The sequence below is a fragment of the Danio rerio genome, chromosome 3, assembly GCF_052040795.2.
Source record: "Danio rerio strain M-AB ecotype USA chromosome 3, GRCz13ab, whole genome shotgun sequence".
NCBI classification, from domain to species: domain Eukaryota; kingdom Metazoa; phylum Chordata; class Actinopteri; order Cypriniformes; family Danionidae; genus Danio; species Danio rerio.
This window is the reverse complement of record NC_141023.1, coordinates 47,172,779-47,184,602: the sequence shown is the minus strand read 5'-3', so window position 1 is coordinate 47,184,602 and position 11,824 is coordinate 47,172,779.

Here is an 11,824-nt window from a genome sequence, read left to right as displayed (position 1 = left end):
GGAGAGAGGTGGACCCCTGGGTAGCTTGCTGGGGTCAGAGGCCCCTAGGTGGAAGGCCAAGGGACACCCTGGGGCCTATACTGCAAGTCCAGGGAGGTAGGTGGACCCCTGGGTAGCTTGCTGGAGTCAGAGGCCCCTAGGTGGAGGGCCAGGGGGCACCCTGGGGCCTATATTGCAAGTCCAGGAAGAGAGGTGGACCCCAGGGTAGCTTGCTGGGGTAAGGGTACCCTAGGTGGAGGGCCAGGGGGCACCCTGTGGGCTATACTGCAAGTCCAGGAAGAGAGGTGGACCCCTGGGTAGCTTGCTGGGGTCATAGGCTCCTAGGTGGAGGGCCAGGGGGCATCCTGGGGCCTACACTGCAAGTCCAGGGAGAGAGGTGGACCCCTGGGTAGCTTGCTGGGGTCAGAGGCCCCTAGGTGGAAGGCCAGGGGGCACCCTGGGACCTATACTGCAAGTTCAGGGAGGTAGGTGGACCCCTGGGTAGCTTGCTGGGGTCAGAGGCCCCTAGGTGGAGGGCCAGGGGGCACTCTGGGGCCTGTACTGCAAGTCCAGGGACATCGGTGGACCCCTGGGTAGCTTGCTGGGGTCAGAGGCCCCTAGGTGGAGGGCCAGGGGGCACCCTGGGGCCTATACTGCAAGTCCAGGGACATCGGTGGACCCCTGGGTAGCTTGCTGGGGTCAGGGGCCCTTAAGTGGAGGGCCAGGGGGCACCCTTGGGCCTATACTGCAAGTCCAGGAAGAGAGGTGGACCCCTGGGTAGCTTGCTGGGGTTAGGGGCCCCTAGGTGGAGGGCAAGGTGGCAGCCTTTGGGCTATACTGCAAGTCCAGGAAAAGAGGTTGACCCCTGGGTAGCTTGCTGAAGTCAGGAGCCACTAGGTGGAGGGCCAGGGGGCACACTGGGTCCTATACTGCAAGTCTAGGAAGAGAGGTGGACCCCTGGGTAGCTTGCTGGGGTCAGAGGCCCCTAGGTGAAGGGCCAGGGGGCACCCTGGGGCCTATACTGCAAGTCCAGGGACATCGGTGGACCCCTGGGTAGCTTGCTGGGGTCAGGCTTCCCTAGGTGAAGGGCCAGGGGGCACCCTGAGGAATATAGTGCAAGCCCAGGGAGGGAGGTGGACCCCTGGGTAGCTTGCTGGGGTCAGGGTCCCCTAGGTGGACGGCCAGGGGGCACCCTGTGGGCTATACTGCAAGTCAAGGAAGTCCAGGAAGAGAGGTGGACTCCTGGGTAGCTTGCTGGGGTCAGAGGCCCCTAGGTGGAGGGCCAGGGGGCACCTTGGGGCCTATACTGCAAGTCCAGGGACATCGGTGGACCCCTGGGTAGCTTGCTAGGGTCAGAGGCCCCTAGGTGGAGGGCCAGGGGGCACCCTGGGGCCTATACTGCAAGTCCAGGGAAATCGGTGGACCCCTGGGTAGCTTGCTGGGGTCAGGCTTCCCTAGGTGAAGGGCCAGGGGGCACCCTGAGGCCTATACTGCAAGCCCAGGGAGGGAGGTGGACCCCTGGGTAGCTTGCTGGGGTCAGGGTCCCCTAGGTGGATGGCCAGGGGGCACCATGTGGGCTATACTGCAAGTCCAGGAAGAGAGGTGGGCCCCGGGGTAGCTTGCTGGGGTCAGAGGCCCCTTAGTGGAGGGCCAAGGGGCACCCTGGGGCCTATACTGCAAGTCCAGGGACATCGGTGGACCCCTGGGTAGCTTGCTGGGGTCAGAGGCCCCTAGGTGGAGGGCCAGGGGTTTCCCTGGGGCCTATACTGCAAGTCCAGGGAGTGAGGTGGACTTCTGGGTAGCTTGCTGGGGTCATAGGCTCCTAGGTGGAGGGCCAGGGGGCACCCTGGGGCCTACACTGCAAGTCCAGGGAGAGATGTGGACCCCTGGGTAGCTTGCTGGGGTCAGGGGCCCCTAGTTTGAGGGCCAGGGGGCACCCTGGGGCCTATACTGCAAGTCCAGGGAGTGAGGTGGACTCCTGGGTAGCTTGCTGGGTTCAGAGGCCCCTAGGTGGAGGGCCAGGGGGCACCCTGGGGCCTATACTGCAAGTCCAGGGACATCGGTGGACCCCTGGGTAGCTTGCTGGGGTCAGAGGCCCCTAGAAGGAGGGCCAGGGGGCACCCTGGGGCCTATACTGCAAGTCCAGGGACATCGGTGGACCACTGGGTAGCTTGCTGGGGTCAGGGGCCCTTAGGTGGAGGGCCAGGGGGCACCCTGGGGTCTATACTGCAAATCCAGGAAGAGAAGTGGACCCCTGGGTAGCTTGCTGGGGTCAGGGTCCCCTAGGTGGAGGGAGAGAGGGCACACTGGGGCCTATACTGCAAGTCCAGGAAGAGAGGTGGACCCCTGGGTAGCTTGCTGGGGTCAGGGGCCCCTAGGTGGAGGGCCAGGTGGCAGCCTGTTTGCTATACTGCAAGTCCAGGAAAAGAGGTTGACCCCTGGGTAGCTTGCTGAAGTCTGGAGCCCCTAGGTGGATGGCCAGGGGGCACCCTGGGGCCTATATTGCAAGTCCAGGAAGAGAGGTGGACCCCTGGGTATTTTGCTGGGGTCAGGCGCCCCTAGGTGAAAGGCCAGGGGGCACCCTGAGGCCTAAACTGCAAGCCCAGGGAGGGAGGTGGACCCCTGGGTAGCTTGCTATGGTCAGGGTCCCCTAGGTGGAAGGCCAGGGGTCACCCTGTGGGCTATAATGCAAGTCCAGGAAGAGAGGTGGACCCCAGGGTAGCTTACTGGGGTCATAGGCTCCTAGGTGGAGGGCCAGGGGGCACCCTGGGGCCTACACTGCAAGTCCAGGGAGAGAGGTGGACCCCTGGGTAGCTTGCTGGGGTCAGAGGCCCCTAGGTGGAAGGCCAAGGGACACCCTGGGGCCTATACTGCAAGTCCAGGGAGGTAGGTGGACCCCTGGGTAGCTTGCTGGAGTCAGAGGCCCCTAGGTGGAGGGCCAGGGGGCACCCTGGGGCCTATATTGCAAGTCCAGGAAGAGAGGTGGACCCCAGGGTAGCTTGCTGGGGTAAGGGTACCCTAGGTGGAGGGCCAGGGGGCACCCTGTGGGCTATACTGCAAGTCCAGGAAGAGAGGTGGACCCCTGGGTAGCTTGCTGGGGTCATAGGCTCCTAGGTGGAGGGCCAGGGGGCATCCTGGGGCCTACACTGCAAGTCCAGGGAGAGAGGTGGACCCCTGGGTAGCTTGCTGGGGTCAGAGGCCCCTAGGTGGAAGGCCAGGGGGCACCCTGGGACCTATACTGCAAGTTCAGGGAGGTAGGTGGACCCCTGGGTAGCTTGCTGGGGTCAGAGGCCCCTAGGTGGAGGGCCAGGGGGCACTCTGGGGCCTGTACTGCAAGTCCAGGGACATCGGTGGACCCCTGGGTAGCTTGCTGGGGTCAGAGGCCCCTAGGTGGAGGGCCAGGGGGCACCCTGGGGCCTATACTGCAAGTCCAGGGACATCGGTGGACCCCTGGGTAGCTTGCTGGGGTCAGGGGCCCTTAAGTGGAGGGCCAGGGGGCACCCTTGGGCCTATACTGCAAGTCCAGGAAGAGAGGTGGACCCCTGGGTAGCTTGCTGGGGTTAGGGGCCCCTAGGTGGAGGGCAAGGTGGCAGCCTTTGGGCTATACTGCAAGTCCAGGAAAAGAGGTTGACCCCTGGGTAGCTTGCTGAAGTCAGGAGCCACTAGGTGGAGGGCCAGGGGGCACACTGGGTCCTATACTGCAAGTCTAGGAAGAGAGGTGGACCCCTGGGTAGCTTGCTGGGGTCAGAGGCCCCTAGGTGAAGGGCCAGGGGGCACCCTGGGGCCTATACTGCAAGTCCAGGGACATCGGTGGACCCCTGGGTAGCTTGCTGGGGTCAGGCTTCCCTAGGTGAAGGGCCAGGGGGCACCCTGAGGAATATAGTGCAAGCCCAGGGAGGGAGGTGGACCCCTGGGTAGCTTGCTGGGGTCAGGGTCCCCTAGGTGGACGGCCAGGGGGCACCCTGTGGGCTATACTGCAAGTCAAGGAAGTCCAGGAAGAGAGGTGGACTCCTGGGTAGCTTGCTGGGGTCAGAGGCCCCTAGGTGGAGGGCCAGGGGGCACCTTGGGGCCTATACTGCAAGTCCAGGGACATCGGTGGACCCCTGGGTAGCTTGCTAGGGTCAGAGGCCCCTAGGTGGAGGGCCAGGGGGCACCCTGGGGCCTATACTGCAAGTCCAGGGAAATCGGTGGACCACTGGGTAGCTTGCTGGGGTCAGGGGCCCTTAGGTGGAGGGCCATGGGGCACCCTGGGGACTATACTGCAAGTCCAGGAATAGAGGTGGACCCCTGGGTAGCTTGCTGGGGTTAGGGGCCCCTAGGTGGAGGGCCAGGTGGCAGCCTGTGGGCTATACTGCAAGTCCAGGAAGAGAGGTTGACCCCTGGGTAGCTTGCTGAAGTCAGGAGCCACTAGGTGGAGGTTCATGGGGCACCCTGGGGACTATACTGCAAGTCCAGGAATAGAGGTGGACCCCTGGGTAGCTTGCTGGGGTAAGAGGCCCCTAGGTGAAGGGCCAGGGGGCACCCTGGGGCCTATACTGCAAGTCCAGGGAGATCGGTGGACCCCTGGGTAGCTTGCTGGGGTCAGGCTTCCCTAGGTGAAGGGCCAGGGGGCACCCTGAGGCCTATACTGCAAGCCCAGGGAGGGAGGTGGACCCCTGGGTAGCTTGCTGGGGTCAGGGTCCCCTAGGTGGATGGCCAGGGGGCACCATGTGGGCTATACTGCAAGTCCAGGAAGAGAGGTGGGCCCCGGGGTAGCTTGCTGGGGTCAGAGGCCCCTTAGTGGAGGGCCAAGGGGCACCCTGGGGCCTATACTGCAAGTCCAGGGACATCGGTGGACCCCTGGGTAGCTTGCTGGGGTCAGAGGCCCCTAGGTGGAGGGCCAGGGGTTCCCCTGGGGCCTATACTGCAAGTCCAGGGAGTGAGGTGGACTTCTGGGTAGCTTGCTGGGGTCATAGGCTCCTAGATGGAGGGCCAGGGGGCACCCTGGGGCCTACACTGCAAGTCCAGGGAGAGATGTGGACCCCTGGGTAGCTTGCTGGGGTCAGGGGCCCCTAGTTTGAGGGCCAGGGGGCACCCTGGGGCCTATACTGCAAGTCCAGGGAGTGAGGTGGACTCCTGGGTAGCTTGCTGGGTTCAGAGGCCCCTAGGTGGAGGGCCAGGGGGCACCCTGGGGCCTATACTGCAAGTCCAGGGACATCGGTGGACCCCTGGGTAGCTTGCTGGGGTCAGAGGCCCCTAGAAGGAGGGCCAGGGGGCACCCTGGGGCCTTTACTGCAAGTCCAGGGACATCGGTGGACCACTGGGTAGCTTGCTGGGGTCAGGGGCCCTTAGGTGGAGGGCCAGGGGGCACCCTGGGGCCTATACTGCAAGTCCAGGGACATCGGTGGACCACTGGGTAGCTTGCTGGGGTCAGGGGCCCTTAGGTGGAGGGAGAGAGGGCACACTGGGGCCTATACTGCAAGTCCAGGAAGAGAGGTGGACCCCTGGGTAGCTTGCTGGGGTCAGGGGCCCCTAGGTGGAGGGCCAGGTGGCAGCCTGTTTGCTATACTGCAAGTCCAGGAAGAGAGGTTGACCCCTGGGTAGCTTGCTGAAGTCTGGAGCCCCTAGGTGGATGGCCAGGGGGCACCCTGGGGCCTATATTGCAAGTCCAGGAAGAGAGGTGGACCCCTGGGTATCTTGCTAGGGTCAGGCGCCCCTAGGTGAAAGGCCAGGGGGCACCCTGAGGCCTAAACTGCAAGCCCAGGGAGGGAGGTGGACCCCTGGGTAGCTTGCTATGGTCAGGGTCCCCTAGGTGGAAGGCCAGGGGTCACCCTGTGGGCTATAATGCAAGTCCAGGAAGAGAGGTGGACCCCAGGGTAGCTTACTGGGGTCATAGGCTCCTAGGTGGAGGGCCAGGGGGCACCCTGGGGCCTACACTGCAAGTCCAGGGAGATCAGTGGACCCCTGGGTAGCTTGCTGGGGTCAGAGGCCCCTAGGTGGAAGGCCAAGGGACACCCTGAGGCCTATACTGCAAGTCCAGGGAGGTAGGTGGACCCCTGGGTAGCTTGCTGGAGTCAGAGGCCCCTAGGTGGAGGGCCAGGGGGCACCCTGGGGCCTATATTGCAAGTCCAGGAAGAGAGGTGGACCCCAGGGTAGCTTGCTGGGGTAAGGGTACCCTAGGTGGAGGGCCAGGGGGCACCCTGTGGGCTATACTGCAAGTCCAGGAAGAGAGGTGGACCCCTGGGTAGCTTGCTGGGGTCATAGGCTCCTAGGTGGAGGGCCAGGGGGCATCCTGGGGCCTACACTGCAAGTCCAGGGAGAGAAGTGGACCCCTGGGTAGCTTGCTGGGGTCAGAGGCCCCTAGGTGGAAGGCCAGGGGGCACCCTGGGACCTATACTGCAAGTTCAGGGAGGTAGGTGGACCCCTGGGTAGCTTGCTGGGGTCAGAGGCCCCTAGGTGGAGGGCCAGGGGGCACTCTGGGGCCTGTACTGCAAGTCCAGGGACATCGGTGGACCCCTGGGTAGCTTGCTGGGGACAGGAGCCCCTAGGTGGAGGGCCATTGGGCACCCTGGGGCCTATACTGCAAGTCCAGGGACATCGGTGGACCCCTGGGTAGCTTGCTGGGGTCAGGGGCCCTTAAGTGGAGGGCCAGGGGGCACCCTGGGGCCTATACTGCAAGTCCAGGAAGAGAGGTGGACCCCTGGGTAGCTTGCTGGGGTTAGGGGCCCCTAGGTGGAGGGCCAGGTGGCAGCCTTTGGGCTATACTGCAAGTCCAGGAAGAGAGGTTGACCCCTGGGTAGCTTGCTGAAGTCAGGAGCCACTAGGTGGAGGGCCAGGGGGCACACTGGGGCCTATACTGCAAGTCTAGGAAGAGAGGTGGACCCCTGGGTAGCTTGCTGGGGTCAGAGGCCCCTAGGTGAAGGGCCAGGGGGCACCCTGGGGCCTATACTGCAAGTCCAGGGAGATCGGTGGACCCCTGGGTAGCTTGCTGGGGTCAGGTTTCCCTAAGTGAAGGGCCAGGGGGCACCCTGAGGCCTATACTGCAAGCCCAGGGAGGGAGGTGGACCCCTGGGTAGCTTGCTGGGGTCAGGGTCCCCTAGGTGGATGGCCAGGGGGCACCCTGTGGGCTATACTGCAAGTCCAGGAAGAGAGGTGGACCCCGGGGTAGCTTGCTGGGGTCAGAGGCCCCTAGGTGGAGGGCCAAAGGGCACCCTGGGGCCTATACTGCAAGTCCAGGGACATCGGTGGACCCCTGGGTAGCTTGCTGGGGTCAGAGGCCCCTAGGTGGAGGGCCAGGGGTTCCCCTGGGGCCTATACTGCAAGTCCAGGGAGTGAGGTGGACTTCTGGGTAGCTTGCTGGGGTCATAGGCTCCTAGGTGGAGGGCCAGGGGGCACCCTGGGGCCTAAATTGCAAGTCCAGGGAGTAAGGTGGACTGCTGGGTAGCTTGCTGGGGTCAGAGGCCCCTAGGTGAAGGGCCAGGGGGCACCCTGGGGCCTATACTGCAAGTCCAGGAAGAGAGGTGGACCCATGGGTAGCTTGCTGGGGTCAGGGTCCAGTAGGTGGATGGCCAGGGGGCATCCTGTGGGCTATATTGCAAGTCCAGGAAGATAGGTGGACCCCTGGTTAGCTTGCTGGGGTCAGAGGCCCCTAGGTGGAGGGCCAGGGGTTCCCCTGGGGTATATACTGCAAGTCCAGGGAGTGAGGTGGACTTCTGGGTAGCTTGATGGGGTCATAGGCTCCTAGGTGGAGGGCCAGGGGGCACCCTGGGGCCTACACTGCAAGTCCAGGGAGAGATGTGAACCCCTGGGTAGCTTGCTGGGGTCAGGGGCCCCTAGGTTGAGGTCCAGGGGGCACCCTGGGGCCTATACTGCAAGTCCAGGGACATCGGTGGAACCCTGGGTAGCTTGGTGGGGTCAGGGGCCCTTAGGTGGAGGGCCAGGGGGCACCCTGGGGCCTATACTGCAAGTCCAGGGAGTGAGGTGGACTCCTGGGTAGCTTGCTGGGGTCAGAGGCCCCTAGGTGGAGGTCCAGGGGGCACCCTGGGGCCTATACTGCAAGTCCAGGGACATCGGTGGACCCCTGGGTAGCTTGCTGGGGTCAGAGGCCCCTAGGTGGAGGGCCAGGGGGCACCCTGGGGCCTATACTGCAAGTCCAGGGACATCTGTGGACCAATGGGTAGCTTGCTGGGGTCAGGGGCCCTTAGGTGGAGGGCCAGGGGGCACCCTGGGGCCTATACTGCAAGTCCAGGAAGAGAGGTTGACCCCTGGGTAGCTTGCTGAAGTCTGGAGCCCCTAGGTGGAGGGCCAGGGGGCACACTGGGGCCTATACTGCAAGTCCAGGAAGAGAGGTGGACCCCTGGGTAGCTTGCTGGGGTCAGAGGCCCCTAGGTGAAGGGCCAGGGGGCACCCTGGGGCTTATACTGCAAGTCCAATGACATCGGTGGACCGCTGGGTAGCTTGCGGGGGTCAGAGGCCCCTAAGTGGAGGGCCAGGGGGCACCCTGGGGCCTATACTGCAAGCCCAGGGAGGGAGGTGGACCCCTGGGTAGCTTGCTGGGGTCAGGGTCCCCTAGGTGAAGGGCCAGGGGTCACCCTGTGGACTCTACTGCAAGTCCAGGAAGAGAGGTTGACCCCTGGGTAGCTTGGTGGGGTCAGGGGCCCTTAGGTGGATGGCCAGGGGGCACAATGGGGCCTATATTGCAAGTCCAGGAAGAGAGGTGGACCCCTGGGTATCTTGCTGGGGTCAGGCGCCCCAAGGTGAAAGGCCAGGGGGCACCCTGAGGCCTATACTGCAAGCCCAGGGAGGGAGGTGGACCCCTGGGTAGCTTGCTGGGGTCTGGGTCCCCTAGGTGGAAGGCCAGGGGGCACCCTGTGGGCTATACTGCAAGTCCAGAAAGTCCAGGAAGAGAGGTGGACCCCTGGGTATCTTGCTGGGGTTAGGCGCCCCTAGGTGAAAGGCCAGGGGGCACCCTGAGGCCTATACTGCAAGCCCAGGGAGGGAGGTGGACCCCTGGGTAGCTTGCTGGGGTCTGGGTCCCCTAGGTGGAAGGCCAGGGGGCACCCTGTGGGCTATACTGCAAGTCCAGGAAGTCCAGGAAGAGAGGTGGACTCCTGGGTAGCTTGCTGGGGTCATAGGCTTCTAGGTGGAGGGCCAGGGGGCACCCTGGGGCCTACACTGCAGGTCCAGGGAGAGAGGTGGACCCCTGGGTAGCTTGCTGGGGTCAGAGGCCCCTAGGTGGAAGGCCAAGGGGCACCCTGGGGCCTATACTGCAAGTCCAGGGAGGTAGGTGGACCCCTGGGTAGCTTGCTGGAGTCAGAGGCCCCTAGGTGGAGGGCCAAGGGACACCCTGGGGCCTATACTGCAAGTCCAGGGACATCGGTGGACCCCTGGGTAGCTTGCTGGGGTCAGAGGCCCCTAGGTGGAGGGCCAGGGGTTCCCCTGGGGCCTATACTGCAAGTCCAGGGAGTGAGGTGGACTTCTGGGTAGCTTGCTGGGGTCAGAGGCTCCTAGGTGGAGGGCCAGGGGGCACCCTGGGGCCTACACTGCAAGTCCAGGGAGAGATGTGGACCCCTGGGTAGCTTGCTGGGGTCAGGGGCCCCTAGGTGGAGGTCCAGGGGGCACCCTGAGGCCTATACTGCAAGTCCAGGGAGATCAGTGGACCCCTGGGTAGCTTGCTGGGGTCAGAGACCCCTATGTTGAGGGCCAGAAGGTCCCCTGGGGCCTATACTGCAAGTCCAGGGAGTGAGGTGGACTCCTGGGTAGCTTGCTGGGGTCAGAGGCCCCTAGGTGGAGGGCCAGGGGGCACCCTGGGGCCTATACTGCAAGTCCAGGGACATCGGTGGACCCCTAAGTAGCTTGCTGGGGTCAGAGGCCCCTAGGTGGAGGGCCAGGGGGCACCCTGGGGCCTATACTGCAAGTCCAGGAAGAGAGGTTGACCCCTGGTTAGCTTGCTGAAGTCTGGAGCCCCTAGGTGGATGGCCAGGGGGCACCCTGGGGCCTATATTGCAAGCCCAGGAAGAGAGGTGGACCCCTGGGTATCTTGCTGGGGTCAGGCGCCCGTAGGTGAAAGGCCAGGGGGCACCCGGAGGCCTAAACTGCAAGCCCAGGGAGGGAGGTGGACCCCTAGGTAGCTTGCTGGGGTCTGGGTCCCCTAGGTGGAAGGCCAGGGTTCACCCTGTGGGCTATAATGCAAGTCCAGGAAGAGAGGTGGACCCCTGGGTAGCTTGCTGGGGTCAGAAGCCCCTAGGTGGAAGGCCAAGGGGGCACCCTGGGGATTATACTGCAAGTCCAGGGACATCTGTGGACCCTTGGGTAGCTTGCTAGGGTCAGAGGCCCCTAGGTGGAGGCACAGGGGGCACCCTGGGGCCTATACTGCAAGTCCAGGGAAATCGGTGGACCACTGTGTAGCTTGCTGGGGTCAGGGGCCCTTAGGTGGAGGGCCATGGGGCACCCTGGGGACTATACTGCAAGTCCAGGAATAGAGGTGGACCCCTGGGTAGCTTGCTGGGGTTAGGGGCCCCTAGGTGGAGGGCCAGGTGGCAGCCTGTGGGCTATACTGCAAGTCCAGGAAGAGAGGTTGACCCCTGGGTAGCTTGCTGAAGTCAGGAGCCACTAGGTGGAGGGCCAGGGGGCACACTGGGGCCTATACTGCAAGTCTAGGAAGAGAGGTGGACCCCTGGGTAGCTTGCTGGGGTTAGGGGCCCCTAGGTGGAGGGCCAGGTGGCAGCCTGTGGGCTATACTGCAAGTCCAGGAAGAGAGGTTGACCCCTGGGTAGCTTGCTGAAGTCAGGAGCCACTAGGTGGAGGGCCAGGGGGCACACTGGGGCCTATACTGCAAGTCTAGGAAGAGAGGTGGACCCCTGGGTAGCTTGCAAGGTCAGAGGCCCCTAGGTGAAGGGCCAGGGGGCACCCTGGGGCCTATACTGCAAGTCCAGGGAGTGAGGTGGACTCCTGGGTAGCTTGCTGGGCTCATAGGCTCCTAGGTGGAGGTCCAAGGGGCACCCTGGGGCCTACACTGCAAATCCAGGGAGAGAGGTGGACCCCTGGGTAGCTTGTGGGTGTCAGAGGCCCTTAAGTGGAGGGCCAGGGGGCACCCTGGGGCATATACTGCAAGCCCAGGGAGGGAGGTGGACCCCTGGGTAGCTTGCTGGGGTCAGGGTCCCCTAGGTGGAGGGCCAGGGGTCACCCTTTGGGCTATACTGCAAATCCAGGAAAAGAGGTGGACCCCTGGGTAGCTTGGTGGGGTCAGGGGCCATTAGGTGGATGGCCAGGGGCACCCTGGGGCCTATATTGCAAGTCCAGGAAAAGAGGTGGACCCCTGGGTAGCTTGCTGGGGTCAGGCGCCCCTATGTGAAAGGCCAGAGGGCACCCTGAGGCCTATACTGCAAGCCCAGGGAGGGAGGTGGACAACTGGGTAGCTTGCTGGGGTCAGGGTCCCCTAGGTGGAAAGCCAGGGGGCACCCTGTGGGCTACACTGCAAGTACAGGAAGAGAGGTGGACCCCTGGGTAGCTTGCTGGGGTCATAGGCTCCAAAGTGGAGGGCCAAGGGGCACCCTGGGGCCTATACTGCAAGCCCAGGGACATCGGTGGACCCCTGGGTAGCTTGCTGGGGCCAGAGGCCCCTAGGTGGAGGGCCAGGGGTTCCCCTGGGGCCTATACTGCAAGTCCAGGGAGTGAGGTGGACTTCTGGGTAGCTTGCTGGGGTCATAGGCTCCTAGGTGGAGGGCCAGGGGGCACCCTGGGGCCTAAACTGCAAGTTCAGGGAGAGATGTGGACCCCTGGGTAGCTTGCTGGGGTCAGGGGCCCCTAGTTTGAGGGCCAGGGGGCACCCTGGGGCCTATACTGCAAGTCCAGGGACATCGGTGGA